The sequence below is a fragment of the Pseudophryne corroboree genome, chromosome 2 (genome assembly GCF_028390025.1).
Source record: "Pseudophryne corroboree isolate aPseCor3 chromosome 2, aPseCor3.hap2, whole genome shotgun sequence".
Classification (NCBI taxonomy): Eukaryota; Metazoa; Chordata; class Amphibia; order Anura; family Myobatrachidae; genus Pseudophryne; species Pseudophryne corroboree.
The window spans coordinates 278,869,645-278,890,680 of record NC_086445.1 but is presented as its reverse complement, the minus strand read 5'-3'; the positions used below and the strand labels follow the sequence as shown (position 1 = coordinate 278,890,680).

The 21,036-nt window shown below is 51.9% G+C and overlaps 1 protein-coding gene across 1 annotated transcript in view; it reads right to left on the bottom strand.

Annotated features, from left to right (window-relative positions):
- The window catches only part of ENOX1 (ecto-NOX disulfide-thiol exchanger 1), a 1,047,374-nt gene that overhangs the window by 944,303 nt on the left and 82,035 nt on the right, over nucleotides 1-21,036 (bottom strand). The window lies entirely within an intron of this gene.

Here is a 21,036-nt window from a genome sequence, read left to right as displayed (position 1 = left end):
AGTGTGATGCGGCAGAAAATTGCTAACTTACAAAAAAATAAAAAATAAATCTGTTAGTGTGCAGCTAAGATATTGGTGCCTACAATTTTCAGGAAATTAGTCTAATTGTCGGGCCGACCAAAAAATCTGACAGTGTGTACTTAGCTTTAAGGGACAATTCAATTGTATTCCCCCCATGGCTACCACTAGGGGGCAGAAAATGGAGTCATGTACTAAGCCTTGAAAAGTGTTACATTTCACAGTGATAAAATTCCAGCCAATCAGCTCCATATCACAGGCTGAGTTTGAAAAATGACATGAGCAGATTGGTTTGTACTTTACCACAGTGAAATTTATCACCTTTGAAGGTTTAGTACATCTGGCCCTATGTGAGCACAGAAAGTGGTAGGCAGATTAGTGCAGATTATTGCCAACTATTTAAGATATATATATATATATATATATAATAAGATTTTACTCACCGGTAAATCTATTTCTCGTAGTCCGTAGTGGATGCTGGGAACTCCGAAAGGACCATGGGGAATAGCGGCTCCGCAGGAGTCTGGGCACAACTAAAAGAAAGCTTTTAGACTACCTGGTGTGCACTGGCTCCTCCCACTATGACCCTCCTCCAAGCCTCAGTTCGGATACTGTGCCCGGAAGAGCTGACACAATAAGGAAGGATTTTGAATCCCGGGTAAGACTCATACCAGCCACACCAATCACACCGTACAACACGTGATACCATATCCAGTTAACAGTATGAAACAAAACTAAGGGTGTGTACACACGGTGAGATTTTTTCTTAAGATTTTGACTATATAGTCAAAATCGTAAGAAAAGTTAGTGCAGATCGCAAGGTGAAAGTCACCTTGCGATCCCGATGCGCGGTCCCGCCAGGTCGGCATCGCAAGAAAAGATAGACTGTGCAGGCAAGTCAATCCTTGCTAGATCGGTGTACTATCTAGTTCTTCTCACATGTCAATGACATCTCACATAAGCCAAAATCTCACATAAGCCAAAATCGTAAGCACACATAGTACAGATCTCAAGAAAAGTTAGTCAAAATCTGTCCTATCTGGCCTCCGGGGAGTTCAAGGGAAATCGCAAGTAAAAATAGGACATAGCAAGAATCTCACCGTGTGTACACACCCTTAGCCTCTCAACAGATGGCTCATAACAATAACCCGTTATTAAACAATAACTATGTACAATTATTGCAGACAATCCGCACTAGGGACGGGCGCCCAGCATCCACTACGGACTACGAGAAATAGATTTACCGGTGAGTAAAATCTTATTTTCTCTAACGTCCTAGTGGATGCTGGGAACTCCGAAAGGACCATGGGGATTATACCAAAGCTCCCAAACGGGCGGGAGAGTGCGGATGACTCTGCAGCACCGAATGAGAGAACTCAAGGTCCTCCTCAGCCAGGGTATCAAATTTGTAGAATTTTGCAAACGTGTTTGCCCCAGACCAAGTAGCAGCTCGGCAAAGTTGTAAAGCCGAGACCCCTCGGCAGCCGCCCAAGATGAGCCCACCTTCCTTGTAGAATGGGCTTTAACTGATTTAGGACGCGGCAGTCCAACCGCAGAATGCGCCAGCTGAATTGTGCTACAAATCCAGCGAGCAATAGTCTGCTTAGAAGCAGGAGCACCCAGTTTGTTGGGTGCATACAGGATAAATATCGAGTCAGTTTTCCTGACTCCAGCCGTCCTGGAAACATAAATTTTCAAGGCCCTGACTACGTCCAGCAACTTGGAATCCTCCACGTTACTAGTAGCCGCAGGCACTACAATAGGTTGGTTCAAGTGAAAAGCTGATACCACCTTAGGGAGAAACTGGGGACGAGTCCTCAATTCTGCCCTATCCATATGGAAAATCAGATAAGGGCTTTTGCATGACAAAGCCGCCAATTCTGAAACACGCCTGGCTGAAGCCAAGGCCAATAACATGACCACTTTCCACGTGAGATATTTAAGATCCACGGTCTTCAGTGGTTCAAACCAATGTGATTTTAGGAAATTCAACACCACGTTGAGATCCCAGGGTGCCACTGGAGGCACAAAAGAGGGCTGAATATGCAGCACTCCTTTTACAAATGTCTGAACTTCAGGTAGTGAAGCTAGTTCTTTTTGGAAGAAAATCGACAGAGCCGATATCTGCACCTTAATGGAGCCTAATTTTAGGCCCATAGACACTCCTGCCTGTAGGAAGTGCAGAAATCGACCCAGCTGAAATTCCTCTGTTGGGGCCTTATTGGCCTCACACCAAGCAACATATTTCCGCCATATGCGGTGATAATGTTTTACAGTTACATCTTTCCTGGCTTTAATCAGCGTAGGAATGACATCCTCCGGAATGCCTTTCTCCTTTAGGATCCGGTGTTCAACCGCCATGCCGTCAAACGCAGCCGCGGTAAGTCTTGGAACAGACAGGGCCCCTGCTGCAGCAGGTCCTGTCTGAGCGGCAGAGGCCATGGGTCCTCTGAGATCATCTCTTGAAGTTCCGGGTACCACGCTCTTCTTGGCCAATCCGGAACCACGAGTATTGTCCTTACTCCTCGTTTTCTTATTATTCTCAGTACCTTTGGTATCAGAGGCAGAGGAGGGAACACATAAACCGACTGGTACACCCACGGTGTCACTAGAGCGTCCACCGCTATCACCTGAGGGTCCCTTGACCTGGCGCAATATCTCTCTAGTTTTTTGTTTAGGCGGGACGCCATCATGTCCACCTGTGGCCGTTCCCAACGATTTACAATCAGTGTGAAGACTTCTGGATGAAGTCCCCACTCTCCCGGGTGGAGATCGTGTCTGCTGAGGAAGTCTGCTTCCCAGTTGTCCACTCCCGGAATGAACACTGCTGACAGTGCTAACACGTGATTTTCCGCCCATCGGAGAATCCTTGTGGCTTCTGCCATCGCCGTCCTGCTTCTTGTGCCGCCCTGTCGGTTTACATGGGCGACTGCCGTGATGTTGTCTGATAGGATCAGTACCGGCTGGTTTTGAAGCAGGGAATTTGCCTGACTTAGGGCATTGTAAATGGCCCTCAGTTCTAGAATATTTATGTGTAGGGAAGTCTCCTGACTCGACCATAGTCCTTGGAAGTTTCTTCCCTGTGTGACTGCCCCCCAGCCTCGAAGGCTGGCATCCGTGGTCACCAGGACCCAGTCCTGTATGCCGAATCAGCGGCCCTCTAGAAGATGAGCACTCTGCAGCCACCACAGTAGAGACACCCTGGTTCTTGGAGACAGGGTTATTAGCCGATGCATCTGAAGATGCGATCCGGACCATTGGTCCAACAGGTCCCACTGAAAGATTCTAGCATGGAACCTGCCAAAAGGAATTGCTTCGTAAGAAGCCACCATCTTTCCCAGGACTCGTGTGCAGTGATGCACCGACACCTGTTTTGGTTTCAGGAGGTTTCTGACTAGAGACGACAGCTCCATGGCTTTTTCCTCTGGGAGAAACACTTTTTTCTGGACTGTGTCCAGAATCATTCCCAGGAACAGTAGACGTGTCGTCGGAACCAGCTGTGACTTTGGAATATTTAGAATCCAACCGTGCTGGTGTAGCACCTCCTGAGATAGTGCTACTCCTACCAACAACTGCTCCTTGGATCTCGCCTTTATTAGGAGATCGTCCAAGTATGGGATAATTAAAACTCCCTTTTTTCGAAGGAGTATCATCATTTCGGCCATTACCTTGGTAAACACCCTCGGTGCCGTGGACAGACCAAACGGCAGCGTCTGGAATTGGTAATGGCAATTCTGTACCGCAAATCTGAGGTACTCCTGGTGAGGATGGTAAATGGGGACATGCAGGTAAGCATCCTTGATGTCCAGGGATACCATGTAATCCCCCTCGTCTAGACTTGCAATAACCGCCCTGAGCGATTCCATCTTGAACTTGAATTTTTTTATGTATGTGTTCAAGGATTTCAAATTTAAAATGGGTCTCACCGAACCGTCCGGTTTCGGTACCACAAACAGTGTGGAATAGTAACCCCGTCCTTGTTGAAGTAGGGGCACCTTGACTATCACGCGCTGGGAATACAGCTTGTGAATTGCCTCTAGCACAGCCTCCCTGTCCGAGGGAGTTGCTGGCAAGGCTGATTTGAGGAAACGGCGGGGGGGGAGACGCCTCGAATTCCAGCTTGTACCCCTGAGATACTACTTGAAAGATCCAGGGATCCACCTGTGAGCGAGCCCACTGATCGCTGAAATTTTTGAGGCGGCCCCCCACCGTACCTGGCTCCGCCTGTGGAGCCCCACCGTCATGCGGCGGACTTGGAAGAAGCGGGGGAGGACTTTTGCTCCTGGGAACTAGCTGTTTGTTGCAGCCTTTTTCCCCTACCTCTGCCTCTGGACAGAAAAGACCCGCCTTTTCCTCGCCTGTTTTTCTGGGTCCGAAATGACTGTACCTGATAAAACGGCGCTTTTTTAGGCTGTGAGGGAACATGGGGTAAAAATGCTGACTTCCCAGCTGTCGCTGTGGAAACGAGGTCCGAGAGACATCCCCGAATAACTCCTCACCCTTATAAGGCAAAACTTCCATGTGCCTTTTGGAATCTGCATCCCCTGTCCACTGCCGGGTCCATAAGCCTCTCCTAGCAGAAATGGACAATGCACTTATTTTTGATGCCAGCCGGCAGATCTCCCTCTGTGCATCTTTAATGTATAAGGCTGAGTCTTTTATATGCTCTATGGTTAGCAGAATAGTGTCCCTGTCTAGGGTGTCAATATTTTCTGACAGGGAATCTGACCACGCAGCGGCAGCACTGCACATCCATGCTGACGCAATAGCTGGTCTAAGTATAATGCCTGTGTGTGTATATATAGACTTCAGGATTGCCTCCTGTTTTCTATCCGCAGGCTCCTTCAGGGCGGCCGTATCCGGAGACGGAAGTACCACCTTTTTAGACAAACGTGTGAGCGCTTTATCCACCCTAGGAGGTGTTTCCCAACGTGCCCTATCCTCTGGCGGGAAAGGGAACGCCATTAGTAATTTTTTTTTTTTTTTTTTTAGATTATCAATCTTTTATCAGGGAAAGCCCACGCTTCTTCACACACTTCATTTAATTCTTCAGATGGGGGAAAAACTACGGGTAGTTTTTTCTCCCCAAACATAATACCCTTTTTTGTGGTACCTGGGTTTAAATCTGAAATGTGTAACACCTCTTTCATTGCCTCAATCATGCAGCGAATGGCCTTAGTGGACATTAGATTAGACTCATCGTCGTCGACACTGGTATCAGTATCCGTGTCGACATCTGGGTCTGCCATCTGAGGTAGCGGGCGTTTTAGAGCCCCTGATGGCCTTTGAGACACCTGGGCAGGCACAAGCTGAGAAGCCGGCTGTCCCGCATTTGGCATGTCGTCAAATTTTTTGTGTAAGGAGTCGACACTTGCACGTAATTCCTTCCATAAAACCATCCACTCAGGTGTCTGCCCCGCAGGGGGTGACATCACTTCTACAGGCATCTGCTCCGCCTCCACATAATTTTTCTCCTCAAACATGTCGACACAGCCGTACCGACACACCGCACACACACCGGGAATGCTCTAAACAGAGGACAGGACCCCACAGAAGCCCTTTGGGGAGACAGAGAGAGAGTATGCCAGCACACACCAGAGCGCTATATACTGCAGGGACTAACTGAATTATGTCCCCTATAGCTGCTATAATATTTACTGCGCCTAAATTTAGTGCCCCCCTCTCTTTTTTACCCTTTTTCTGTAGTGTAGACTGCAGGGGAGAGCCAGGGAGCTTCCTTCCAGCGGAACTGTGAGGGAAAAATGGCGCCAGTGTGCTGAGGGGGATAGCTCCGCCCCTTTTTTTGCGGACTATTCTCCCGCTTTTTTAAGGATTCTGGCAGGGGTAATTATCACATATATAGCCTCTGGGGCTATATATTGTGATTGTTTTGCCAGCCAAGGTGTTTTTATTGCTACTCAGGGCGCCCCCCCCCCCCCCCCAGCGCCCTGCACCCTCAGTGACCGGAGTGTGAAGTGTGTATGAGAAGCAATGGCGCACAGCTGCAGTGCTGTGCGCTACCTTGGAGAAGACAGAAGTCTTCATGCCGCCGATTTTCCGGACTTCTTCTTGCTTCTGGCTCTGTAAGGGGGACGGCGGCGCAGCTCCGGGACCGAACACCAAGGCCAGTTCCATGCGGTCGGTCCCTCTGGAGCTAATGGTGTCCAGTAGCCTAAGAAGCCCAAGCTAGCTGCAAGCAGGTAGGTTCGCTTCTTCTCCCCTTAGTCCCTCGTTGCAGTGAGCCTGTTGCCAGCAGGTCTCACTGTAAAATAAAAAACCTAAAATATACTTTCTTCTAAGAGCTCAGGAGAGCCCCTAGTGTGCATCCAGCTCGGCCGGGCACAAAAATCTAACTGAGGCTTGGAGGAGGGTCATAGTGGGAGGAGCCAGTGCACACCAGGTAGTCTAAAAGCTTTCTTTTAGTTGTGCCCAGACTCCTGCGGAGCCGCTATTCCCCATGGTCCTTTCGGAGTTCCCAGCATCCACTAGGACGTTAGAGAAATATATATAATTAAATAACACAAAATTATATTCTACAGATTGGTGTTCATGTATAACACAGTGTAAAGACAGATTTTTTGGTAATCTAATTTTGTATGGGCCAAAAATAATCACTTTAAACTTATATGCTTATATAAAATTAAACAACAAACATTAGTTTTGTATGAGAAAGTTGAGTTTAATTTGCATTCGATTTGGTAGGTAATTTTCATGTTCAGTATTGGAAAGTTATTCCAAAATCGAGAACAAAATCGCTTGTTATAATCAACCAAAATCGAATTCGATTTGAAAATCTAATGCAAAATCGAATAATAGTAAATGAGGGATTTTTTCAAGGAATTTTGCAGTTCAAATAAAATAGATTTCAGTTGCTTTTATCGATTCATAAAACTGAATCCCAAATCGAACTTTAGTAAATTTACGCTCAGGTCTATTAATATGTATTTATTTCACTAATTCAGATAAGCTATACTTTAGGTACTGTAGTTCCCGAAGTCAGCTTCTGCATGGTAAATACTGGCTGCTTTATTTCTACACTGCAATTTAGATTAGTTTGAACACACCCCACCCAAATCTAAATCTCTCTGCACATGTTACATCTACCCCATCTGCAGTGCAACATGGTATTGCCCAATTGCTCACTTTTTTGGTTTGCTAGCAAACCTAAATAAGGCCGTAAGTCTTTATAGTTATCCTTAAGTAGAACATTCAAGTAATAAAGAGGAGTTACAAACCAAAATAAAAACAATCTCTAATGTTGTAAGTGGTAAGCATGCTTGCTTAAACTAAGAATGACTACACTCAGGCCCTCATTCCGAGTCGTTCGCTCGGTAATTTTCTTCGCATCGCAGTGAAATTCCGCTTAGTACGCATGCGCAATATTCGCACTGCGACTGCGCCAAGTAATTTTACAATGAAGATAGTATTTTTACTCACGGCTTTTTCTTCGCTCTGGCGAACGTAGTGTGATTGACAGGAAATGGGTGTTACTGGGCGGAAACACAGCGTTTTCGGGGCGTGTGGATAAAAACGCTACCGTTTCCGGAAAAAACGCAGGAGTGGCCGGAGAAACGGGGGAGTGTCTGGGCGAACGCTGGGTGTGTTTATGACGTCAAACCAGGAACGACAAGCACTGAACTGAACGCAGATGCCGAGTAAGTCTGAAGCTACTCTGAAACTGCTAAGTAGTTTGTAATCGCAATATTGCGAATACATCGGTCGCAATTTTAAGAAGCTAAGATACACTCCCAGTAGGCGTAGGCTTAGCGTGTGCAACTCTGCTAAATTCGCCTTGCGAGCGATCAACTCGGAATGAGGGCCTCAATTCAATTAGCCGCAGCTTCTGAGGTGGCAAAGAAATATATGCATTAAGTTCACAGTCTTGGGGTTACCACAGGGGGCAGTGGCACTGACTGAATAGCTCAGGGCAGAGCTTTAGTCACACAGTAATCCCCACGTCAAATTAAATCTGCCCCTCGGTGTATCCAATAGACAATTTCACTGAGTCAGGATAGATTGTTCCTTATTGGATAACTATAGAAATCAGACAACTATTTTAAAACATGAATTTATTCAAAGAGGTTTTAATACTGATATAGTAGAATATGCTTTTGGTAAGTATGAGTTCTGTGATAGTTTCTGTGATAGGTCCAAGATAACCAATAATTCCAGGGGCATAAGTTCATGACAGACGCCCCGATGCAAAATAGGCGATGATGCACCCTCCCTCCCTCCCACACCTCCAGAGCCCCCCCCCCCCCCCCCACATATATTCATCATTGATTCCCCTTCCCCATACCACACTACCCTCTCCTTCTACCTTTCACATTGCACACTGTGCTCCACTTCCCCCATTTACATACCACACTATGCTCTTCTGCACCCTTTCACACCCTACACTGTGCCCCTCTTTTTCCTCTGCATCCCACATTGGGATCTCCTTTCCCCATTGTGCTCCACTGTTACTCCATCCCATATGCTTCATTGTGCTCCCATGTCCCTGCATCCCAAAACCAAAAGCCTCACTGTGCACCCCTGTTCCCTCATCCCACATGCCTTACTGTGCTCCCCTGTTCTCCCATCCCACATACCTTACTATGTTCCCACATTGCACATGCCTCACTGTGCTCCATTGTTCTCTCATCCCTCACTGTACTCCCCTGTTCCCCCATCCCACATGCCTTACTGTGCTCCCCTGTTCTCCCATCCCACATAACTTACTATGTTCCCACATTGCACATGCTTCACTGTGCTCCCCTGTTCTCCCATCCCACATACCTTACTATGTTCCCACATTGCACATGCCTCACTGTGCTCCCCTGTTCTCCCATCCCACATACCTTACTATGTTCCCACATTGCACATGCTTCACTGTGCTCCCCTGTTCTCCCATCCCACATACCTTACTATGTTCCCACATTGCACATGCCTCACTGTGCTCCCCTGTTCTCCCATCCCACATACCTTACTATGTTCCCACATTGCACATGCTTCACTGTGCTCCCCTGTTCTCCCATCCCACATACCTTACTATGTTCCCACATTGCACATGCCTCACTGTGCTCCCCTGTTCTCCCATCCCACATACCTTACTATGTTCCCACATTGCACATGCCTCACTGTGCTCCATTGTTCTCTCATCCCTCACTGTGCTCCCCTGTTCCCCCATCCCACATGCCTTACTGTGCTCCCCTGTTCCCCCATCCCACATGCCTCACTGTGCTCCCCTGTTCCCACATCCCACATGCCTTACTATGGCCCTCATTCCGAGTCGTTCGCTCGGTATTTTTCTTCGCATCGCAGCGTTTTTCTGCTTAGTACGCATGCGCAATGTTCGCACTGCGACTGCGCCAAGTAATTTTGCTATGAAGATAGTATTTTTACTCACGGCTTTTTCTTCGCTCCGGCGATCATAGTGTGATTGACAGGAAATGGGTGTTACTGGGCGGAAACACGGCGTTTTATGGGCGTGTGGATAAAAACGCTACCGTTTCCGGAAAAAACGCGGGAGTGGCTGGAGAAACGGAGGAGTGTCTGGCCGAACGCTGGGTGTGTTTGTGACGTCAAACCAGGAACGACAAGCACTGAACTGATCGCAGATGCCGAGTAAGGTTGAAGCTACTCAGAAACTGCTAAGTAGTTTGTAATCGCAATATTGCGAATACATCGTTCGCAATTTTAAGAAGCTAAGATTCACTCCCAGTAGGCGGCGGCTCAGCGTGTGTAACTCTGCTAAAATCGCCTTGCGAGCGAACAACTCGGAATGAGGGCCTATGTTCCCACATTGCACATGCCTCACTGTGCTCCCCTGTTCTCCCATCCCACATACCTTACTATGTTCCCACATTGCACATGCCTCACTGTGCTCCCCTGTTCTCCCATCCCACATACCTTACTATGTTCCCACATTGCACATGCCTCACTGTGCTCCCCTGTTCTCCCATCCCACATACCTTACTATGTTCCCACATTGCACATGCCTCACTGTGCTCCCCTGTTCTCCCATCCCATATACCTTACTATGTTCCCACATTGCACATGCCTCACTGTGCTCCCCTGTTCTCCCATCCCACATACCTTACTATGTTCCCACATTGCACATGCCTCACTGTGCTCCCCTGTTCTCCCATCTCACATACCTTACTAAGTTCCCACATTGCACATGCCTCACTGTGCTCCATTGTTCTCTCATCCCTCACTGTGCTCCCCTGTTCCCCCATCCCACATGCCTTACTGTGCTCCCCGTTACCACATCCCACATGCCTCACTGTGCTCCCCTGTTCCCCCATCCCACATGCCTCACTGTGCTCCCCTGTTCCCACATCCCACATGCCTTACTGTGCTCCCCTGTTCCCCCATCCCACATGCCTCACTGTGCTCCACTGTTCCCACATCGCACATGTCTCACTGTGCTCCCCTGTTCTCCCATCCCACATGCCTCACTGTGCTCCCCTGTTCTCCCATCCCACATACCTTACTATGTTCCCACATTGCACATGCCTCACTGTGCTCCCCTGTTCTCCCATCCCACATACCTTACTATGTTCCCACATTGCACATGCCTCACTGTGCTCCATTGTTCTCTCATCCCTCACTGTGCTCCCCTGTTCCCCCATCCCACATGCCTTACTGTGCTCCCCGTTACCCCATCCCACATGCCTCACTGTGCTCCCCTGTTCCCCCATCCCACATGCCTCACTGTGCTCCCCTGTTCCCACATCCCACATGCCTTACTGTGCTCCCCTGTTCCCCCATCCCACATGCCTCACTGTGCTCCACTGTTCCCACATCCCACATGTCTCACTGTGCTCCCCTGTTCTCCCATCCCACATGCCTCACTGTGCTCCCCTGTTCCCACATCCCACATGCCTTACTGTGCTCCCCTGTTCCCCCATCCCACATGCCTCACTGTGCTCCACTGTTCCCACATCCCACATGTCTCACTGTGCTCCCCTGTTCTCCCATCCCACATGCCTCACTGTGCTCCTCTGTTCCCACATCCCACATGCCTCACTGTGCTCCCCTGTTCCCACATCCCACATGCCTCACTGTGCTCCCATCCCACATGCCTCACTGTGCTCCTCTGTTCCCACATACCACATGCCTCACTGTGCTCCCCTGTTCCCCCATCCCACATGCCTTACTGTGCTCCCCTGTTCCCCCATCCCACATGCCTTACTGTGCTCCCCTGTTCTCCCATCCCACATACCTTACTATGTTCCCACATTGCACATGCTTCACTGTGCTCCCCTGTTCTCCCATCCCACATACCTTACTATGTTCCCACATTGCACATGCCTCACTGTGCTCCCCTGTTCTCCCATCCCACATACCTTACTATGTTCCCACATTGCACATGCCTCACTGTGCTCCATTGTTCTCTCATCCCTCACTGTGCTCCCCTGTTCCCCCATCCCACATGCCTCACTGTGCTCCCCTGTTCCCCCATCCCACATGCCTCACTGTGCTCCCCTGTTCCCCCATCCCACATGCCTCACTGTGCTCCCCTGTTCCCACATCCCACATGCCTTACTGTGCTCCCCTGTTCTCCCATCCCACATACCGTACTATGTTCCCACATTGCACATGCCTCACTGTGCTCCCCTGTTCTCCCATCCCACATACCTTACTATGTTCCCACATTGCACATGCCTCACTGTGCTCCCCTGTTCTCCCATCCCACATACCTTACTATGTTCCCACATTGCACATGCCTCACTGTGCTCCCCTGTTCTCCCATCCCACATACCTTACTATGTTCCCACATTGCACATGCCTCACTGTGCTCCCCTGTTCTCCCATCCCATATACCTTACTATGTTCCCACATTGCACATGCCTCACTGTGCTCCCCTGTTCTCCCATCCCACATACCTTACTATGTTCCCACATTGCACATGCCTCACTGTGCTCCCCTGTTCTCCCATCTCACATACCTTACTAAGTTCCCACATTGCACATGCCTCACTGTGCTCCATTGTTCTCTCATCCCTCACTGTGCTCCCCTGTTCCCCCATCCCACATGCCTTACTGTGCTCCCCGTTACCACATCCCACATGCCTCACTGTGCTCCCCTGTTCCCCCATCCCACATGCCTCACTGTGCTCCCCTGTTCCCACATCCCACATGCCTTACTGTGCTCCCCTGTTCCCCCATCCCACATGCCTCACTGTGCTCCACTGTTCCCACATCGCACATGTCTCACTGTGCTCCCCTGTTCTCCCATCCCACATGCCTCACTGTGCTCCCCTGTTCTCCCATCCCACATACCTTACTATGTTCCCACATTGCACATGCCTCACTGTGCTCCCCTGTTCTCCCATCCCACATACCTTACTATGTTCCCACATTGCACATGCCTCACTGTGCTCCATTGTTCTCTCATCCCTCACTGTGCTCCCCTGTTCCCCCATCCCACATGCCTTACTGTGCTCCCCGTTACCCCATCCCACATGCCTCACTGTGCTCCCCTGTTCCCCCATCCCACATGCCTCACTGTGCTCCCCTGTTCCCACATCCCACATGCCTTACTGTGCTCCCCTGTTCCCCCATCCCACATGCCTCACTGTGCTCCACTGTTCCCACATCCCACATGTCTCACTGTGCTCCCCTGTTCTCCCATCCCACATGCCTCACTGTGCTCCCCTGTTCCCACATCCCACATGCCTTACTGTGCTCCCCTGTTCCCCCATCCCACATGCCTCACTGTGCTCCACTGTTCCCACATCCCACATGTCTCACTGTGCTCCCCTGTTCTCCCATCCCACATGCCTCACTGTGCTCCTCTGTTCCCACATCCCACATGCCTCACTGTGCTCCCCTGTTCCCACATCCCACATGCCTCACTGTGCTCCCATCCCACATGCCTCACTGTGCTCCTCTGTTCCCACATACCACATGCCTCACTGTGCTCCCCTGTTCCCCCATCCCACATGCCTTACTGTGCTCCCCTGTTCCCCCATCCCACATGCCTTACTGTGCTCCCCTGTTCTCCCATCCCACATACCTTACTATGTTCCCACATTGCACATGCTTCACTGTGCTCCCCTGTTCTCCCATCCCACATACCTTACTATGTTCCCACATTGCACATGCCTCACTGTGCTCCCCTGTTCTCCTATCCCACATACCTTACTATGTTCCCACATTGCACATGCCTCACTGTGCTCCATTGTTCTCTCATCCCTCACTGTGCTCCCCTGTTCCCCCATCCCACATGCCTCACTGTGCTCCCCTGTTCCCCCATCCCACATGCCTCACTGTGCTCCCCTGTACCCCCATCCCACATGCCTCACTGTGCTCCCCTGTTCCCACATCCCACATGCCTTACTGTGCTCCCCTGTTCTCCCATCCCACATACCTTACTATGTTCCCACATTGCACATGCTTCACTGTGCTCCCCTGTTCTCCCATCCCACATACCTTACTATGTTCCCACATTGCACATGCCTCACTGTGCTCCCCTGTTCTCCCATCCCACATACCTTACTATGTTCCCACATTGCACATGCCTCACTGTGCTCCATTGTTCTCTCATCCCTCACTGTGCTCCCCTGTTCCCCCATCCCACATGCCTCACTGTGCTCCCCTGTTCCCCCATCCCACATGCCTCACTGTGCTCCCCTGTTCCCCCATCCCACATGCCTCACTGTGCTCCCCTGTTCCCACATCCCACATGCCTTACTGTGCTCCCCTGTTCTCCCATCCCACATACCGTACTATGTTCCCACATTGCACATGCCTCACTGTGCTCCCCTGTTCTCCCATCCCACATACCTTACTATGTTCCCACATTGCACATGCCTCACTGTGCTCCCCTGTTCTCCCATCCCACATACCTTACTATGTTCCCACATTGCACATGCCTCACTGTGCTCCCCTGTTCTCCCATCCCACATACCTTACTATGTTCCCACATTGCACATGCCTCACTGTGCTCCCCTGTTCTCCCATCCCATATACCTTACTATGTTCCCACATTGCACATGCCTCACTGTGCTCCCCTGTTCTCCCATCCCACATACCTTACTATGTTCCCACATTGCACATGCCTCACTGTGCTCCCCTGTTCTCCCATCTCACATACCTTACTAAGTTCCCACATTGCACATGCCTCACTGTGCTCCATTGTTCTCTCATCCCTCACTGTGCTCCCCTGTTCCCCCATCCCACATGCCTTACTGTGCTCCCCGTTACCACATCCCACATGCCTCACTGTGCTCCCCTGTTCCCCCATCCCACATGCCTCACTGTGCTCCCCTGTTCCCACATCCCACATGCCTTACTGTGCTCCCCTGTTCCCCCATCCCACATGCCTCACTGTGCTCCACTGTTCCCACATCGCACATGTCTCACTGTGCTCCCCTGTTCTCCCATCCCACATGCCTCACTGTGCTCCCCTGTTCTCCCATCCCACATACCTTACTATGTTCCCACATTGCACATGCCTCACTGTGCTCCCCTGTTCTCCCATCCCACATACCTTACTATGTTCCCACATTGCACATGCCTCACTGTGCTCCATTGTTCTCTCATCCCTCACTGTGCTCCCCTGTTCCCCCATCCCACATGCCTTACTGTGCTCCCCGTTACCCCATCCCACATGCCTCACTGTGCTCCCCTGTTCCCCCATCCCACATGCCTCACTGTGCTCCCCTGTTCCCACATCCCACATGCCTTACTGTGCTCCCCTGTTCCCCCATCCCACATGCCTCACTGTGCTCCACTGTTCCCACATCCCACATGTCTCACTGTGCTCCCCTGTTCTCCCATCCCACATGCCTCACTGTGCTCCCCTGTTCCCACATCCCACATGCCTTACTGTGCTCCCCTGTTCCCCCATCCCACATGCCTCACTGTGCTCCACTGTTCCCACATCCCACATGTCTCACTGTGCTCCCCTGTTCTCCCATCCCACATGCCTCACTGTGCTCCTCTGTTCCCACATCCCACATGCCTCACTGTGCTCCCCTGTTCCCACATCCCACATGCCTCACTGTGCTCCCATCCCACATGCCTCACTGTGCTCCTCTGTTCCCACATACCACATGCCTCACTGTGCTCCCCTGTTCCCCCATCCCACATGCCTTACTGTGCTCCCCTGTTCCCCCATCCCACATGCCTTACTGTGCTCCCCTGTTCTCCCATCCCACATACCTTACTATGTTCCCACATTGCACATGCTTCACTGTGCTCCCCTGTTCTCCCATCCCACATACCTTACTATGTTCCCACATTGCACATGCCTCACTGTGCTCCCCTGTTCTCCTATCCCACATACCTTACTATGTTCCCACATTGCACATGCCTCACTGTGCTCCATTGTTCTCTCATCCCTCACTGTGCTCCCCTGTTCCCCCATCCCACATGCCTCACTGTGCTCCCCTGTTCCCCCATCCCACATGCCTCACTGTGCTCCCCTGTACCCCCATCCCACATGCCTCACTGTGCTCCCCTGTTCCCACATCCCACATGCCTTACTGTGCTCCCCTGTTCTCCCATCCCACATACCGTACTATGTTCCCACATTGCACATGCCTCACTGTGCTCCCCTGTTCTCCCATCCCACATACCTTACTATGTTCCCACATTGCACATGCCTCACTGTGCTCCCCTGTTCTCCCATCCCACATACCTTACTATGTTCCCACATTGCACATGCCTCACTGTGCTCCCCTGTTCTCCCATCCCACATACCTTACTATGTTCCCACATTGCACATGCCTCACTGTGCTCCCCTGTTCTCCCATCCCACATACCTTACTATGTTCCCACATTGCACATGCCTCACTGTGTTCCCCTGTTCTCCCATCCCACATACCTTACTATGTTCCCACATTGCACATGCCTCACTGTGCTCCCCTGTTCTCCCATCCCACATACCTTACTATGTTCCCACATTGCACATGCCTCACTGTGCTCCATTGTTCTCTCATCCCTCACTGTGCTCCCCTGTTCCCCCATCCCACATGCTTTACTGTGTTCCCCCATCCCACATGCCTCACTGTGCTCCCCTGTTCCCACATCCCACATGCCTTACTGTGCTCCCCTGTTCCCCCATCCCACATGCCTCACTGTGCTCCCCTGTTCCCACATCCCACATGCCTCACTGTGCTCCCATCCCACATGCCTCACTGTGCTCCTCTGTTCCCACATCCCACATGCCTCACTGTGCTCCCCTGTTCCCCCATCCCACATGCCTTACTGTGCTCTCCTGTTCCCCCATCCCACATGCCTTACTGTGCTCCCCTGTTCCCCCATCCCCCATCCCACATGCCTCACTGTGCTCCATTGTCCCCCCCATCCCTCACTGTGCTCCCCTGTTCCCCCATCCCACATGCCTCACTGTGCTCCCCTGTTCACCCATCCCACATGCCTCACTGTGCTCCATTGTTCCTCCATTCCTCACTGAGTTTCCCTGTTCCCCCATCCCACATGCCTTACTGTGCTTTCCTGTTCCCCCATCCCACATGCCTTACTTTGCTCTCCTGTTCCCCCATCCCACATGCCTTACTATGCTCCCCTGTTCCCCCATCCCACATGTCTCACTGTGCTCCCCTGTTCCCCCATCCCACATGCCTCACTGTGCTCCATTGTTCCCACATCCCACATGTCTCACTGTGCTCCCCTGTTCTCCCATCCCACATGCCTCACTGTGCTCCTCTGTTCCCACATCCCACATGCCTCACTGTGCTCCCCTTTTCCCACATCCCACATGCCTCACTGTGCTCCCATCCCACATGCCTCACTGTGCTCCTCTGTTCCCACATCCCACATGCCTCACTGTGCTCCCCTGTTCCCCCATCCCACATGCCTCACTGTGCTCCATTGTCCCTCCATTCCTCACTGAGTTTCCCTGTTCCCCCATCCCACATGCCTTACTGTGCTCTCCTGTTCCCCCATCCCACATGCCTTACTATGCTCTCCTGTTCCCCCATCCCACATGCCTCACTGTGCTCCCCTGTTCCCCCATCCCACATGCCTCACTGTGCTCCCCTGTTCCCACATCCCACATGCCTTACTGTGCTCCCCTGTTCCCCCATCCCACATGCCTCACTGTGCTCCACTGTTCCCACATCCCACATGTCTCACTGTGCTCCCCTGTTCTCCCATCCCACATGCCTCACTGTGCTCCATTGTCCCTCCATTCCTCACTGTGCTCCCCTGTTCCCCCATCCCACATGCCTCACTGTGCTCCCCTGTTCTCCCATCCCACATACCTTACTATGTTCCCACATTGCACATGCCTCACTGTGCTCCATTGTTCTCTCATCCCTCACTGTGCTCCCCTGTTCCCCCATCCCACATGCCTTACTGTGCTCCCCTGTTCCCCCATCCCACATGCCTCACTGTGCTCCCCTGTTCCCACATCCCACATGCCTTACTGTGCTCCCCTGTTCTCCCATCCCACATACCTTACTATGTTCCCACATTGCACATGCCTCACTGTGCTCCCCTGTTCTCCCATCCCACATACCTTACTATGTTCCCACATTGCACATGCCTCACTGTGCTCCCCTGTTCTCCCATCCCACATACCTTACTATGTTCCCACATTGCACATGCCTCACTGTGCTCCCCTGTTCTCCCATCCCACATACCTTACTATGTTCCCACATTGCACATGCCTCACTGTGCTCCCCTGTTCTCCCATCCCACATACCTTACTATGTTCCCACATTGCACATGCCTCACTGTGCTCCCCTGTTCTCCCATCCCACATACCTTACTATGTTCCCACATTGCACATGCCTCACTGTGCTCCATTGTTCTCTCATCCCTCACTGTGCTCCCCTGTTCCCCCACCCCACATGCCTTACTGTGCTCCCCGTTACCCCATCCTTTACTGTGTTCCCCCATCCCACATGCCTCACTGTGCTCCCCTGTTCCCACATCCCACATGCCTTACTGTGCTCCCCTGTTCCCCCATCCCACATGCCTCACTGTGCTCCCCTGTTCCCACATCCCACATGCCTCACTGTGCTCCCATCCCACATGCCTCACTATGCTCCTCTGTTCCCACATCCCACATGCCTCACTGTGCTCCCCTGTTTCCCCATCCCACATGCCTTACTGTGCTCTCCTGTTCCCCCATCCCACATGCCTTACTGTGCTCCCCTGTTCCCCCATCCCCCATCCCACATGCCTCACTGTGCTCCATTGTCCCCCCATCCCTCACTGTGCTCCCCTGTTCCCCCATCCCACATGCCTCACTGTGCTCCCCTGTTCACCCATCCCACATGCCTCACTGTGCTCCATTGTTCCTCCATTCCTCACTGAGTTTCCCTGTTCCCCCATCCCACATGCCTTACTGTGCTTTCCTGTTCCCCCATCCCACATGCCTTACTTTGCTCTCCTGTTCCCCCATCCCACATGTCTCACTGTGCTCCCCTGTTCCCCCATCCCACATGTCTCACTGTGTTCCCCTGTTCCCCCATCCCACATGCCTCACTGTGCTCCATTGTTCCTCCATTCCTCACTGAGTTTCCCTGTTCCCCCATCCCACATGCCTCACTGTGCTCCCCTGTTCACCCATCCCACATGCCTCACTGTGCTCCATTCTTCCTCCATTCCTCACTGAGTTTCCCTGTTCCCCCATCCCACATGCCTTACTGTGCTCTCCTGTTCCCCCATCCCACATGCCTTACTATGCTCTCCTGTTCCCCCATCCCACATGCCTTACTGTGCTCTCCTGTTCCCCCATCCCACATGCCTTACTGTGCTTTCCTGTTCCCCCATCCCACATGCCTTACTTTGCTCTCCTGTTCCCCCATCCCACATGCCTTACTATGCTCCCCTGTTCCCCCATCCCACATGTCTCACTGTGCTCCCCTGTTCCCCCATCCCACATGCCTCACTGTGCTCCTTTGTTCCCACATCCCACATGTCTCACTGTGCTCCCCTGTTCTCCCATCCCACATGCCTCACTGTGCTCCTCTGTTCCCACATCCCACATGCCTCACTGTGCTCCCCTGTTCCCACATCCCACATGCCTCACTGTGCTCCCATCCCACATGCCTCACTGTGCTCCTCTGTTCCCACATCCCACATGCCTCACTGTGCTCCCCTGTTCCCCCATCCCACATGCCTCACTGTGCTCCATTGTTCCTCCATTCCTCACTGAGTTTCCCTGTTCCCCCATCCCACATGCCTTACTGTGTTCTCCTGTTCCCCCATCCCACATGCCTTACTATGCTCTCCTGTTCCCCCATCCCACATGCCTTACTGTGCTCCCCTGTTCCCCCATCCCCCATCCCACATGCCTCACTGTGCTCCATTATTCCCCCATCCCTCACTGTGCTCCCCTGTTCCCCCATCCCACATGCCTCACTGTGCTCCCCTGTTCTCCCATCCCACATACCTTACTATGTTCCCACATTGCACATGCCTCACTGTGCTCCATTGTTCTCTCATCCCTCACTGTGCTCCCCTGTTCCCCCATCCCACATGCCTTACTGTGCTCCCCTGTTCCCCCATCCCACATGCCTCACTGTGCTCCCCTGTTCCCACATCCCACATGCCTTACTGTGCTCCCCTGTTCTCCCATCCCACATACCGTACTATGTTCCCACATTGCACATGCCTCACTGTGCTCCCCTGTTCTCCCATCGCACATAACTTACTATGTTCCCACATTGCACATGCCTCACTGTGCTCCCCTGTTCTCCCATCCCACATACCTTACTATGTTCCCACATTGCACATGCCTCACTGTGCTCCCCTGTTCTCCCATCCCACATACCTTACTATGTTCCCACATTGCACATGCCTCACTGTGCTCCCCTGTTCTCCCATCCCACATACCTTACTATGTTCCCACATTGCACATGCCTCACTGTGCTCCCCTGTTCTCCCATCCCACATACCTTACTATGTTCCCACATTGCACATGCCTCACTGTGCTCCCCTGTTCTCCCATCCCACATGCCTTACTATGTTCCCACATTGCACATGCCTCACTGTGCTCCCCTGTTCTCCCATCCCACATACCTTACTATGTTCCCACATTGCACATGCCTCACTGTGCTCCATTGTTCTCTCATCCCTCACTGTGCTCCCCTGTTCCCCCATCCCACATGCCTCACTGTGCTCCCCGTTACCCCATCCCACATGCTTTACTGTGTTCCCCCATCCCACATGCCTCACTGTGCTCCCCTGTTCCCACATCCCACATGCCTTACTGTGCTCTCCTGTTCCCCCATCCCACATGCCTCACTGTGCTCCCCTGTTCCCACATGCCTCACTGTGCTCCCACCCCACATGCCTCACTGTACTCCTCTGTTCCCACATCCCACATGCCTAACTGTGCTCCCCTGTTCCCCCATCCCACATGCCTTACTGTGCTCTCCTGTTCCCCCATCCCACATGCCTTACTGTGCTCCCCTGTTCCCCCATCCCCCATGCCTCACTGTGCTCCATTGTCCCCCATCCCTCACTGTGCTCCCCTGTTCCCCCATCCCACATGCCTCACTGTGCTCCCCTGTTCACCCATCCCACATGCCTCACTGTGCTCCATTGTTCCTCCATTCCTCACTGAGTTTCCCTGTTCCCCCATCCCACATGCCTTACTGTGCTTTCCTGTTCCCCCATCCCACATGCCTTACTTTTCTCTCCTGTTCCCCCATCCCACATGTCTCACTGTGCTCCCCTGTTCCCCCATCCCACATGTCTCACTGTGCTCCCCTGTTCCCCCATCCCACATGCCTCACTGTGCTCCATTGTTCCTCCATTCCTCACTGAGTTTCCCTGTTCCCCCATCCCACATGCCTCACTGTGCTCCCCTGTTCACCCATCCCACATGCCTCACTGTGCTCCATTGTTCCTCCATTCCTCACTGAGTTTCCCTGTTCCCCCATGCCTTACTGTGCTTTCCTGTTCCCTCATCCCACATGCCTTACTTTGCTCTCCTGTTCCCCCATCCCACATGCCTTACTATGCTCCCCTGTTCCCCCATCCCACATGTCTCACTGTGCTCCCCTGTTCCCCCATCCCACATGCCTCACTGTGCTCCATTGTTCCT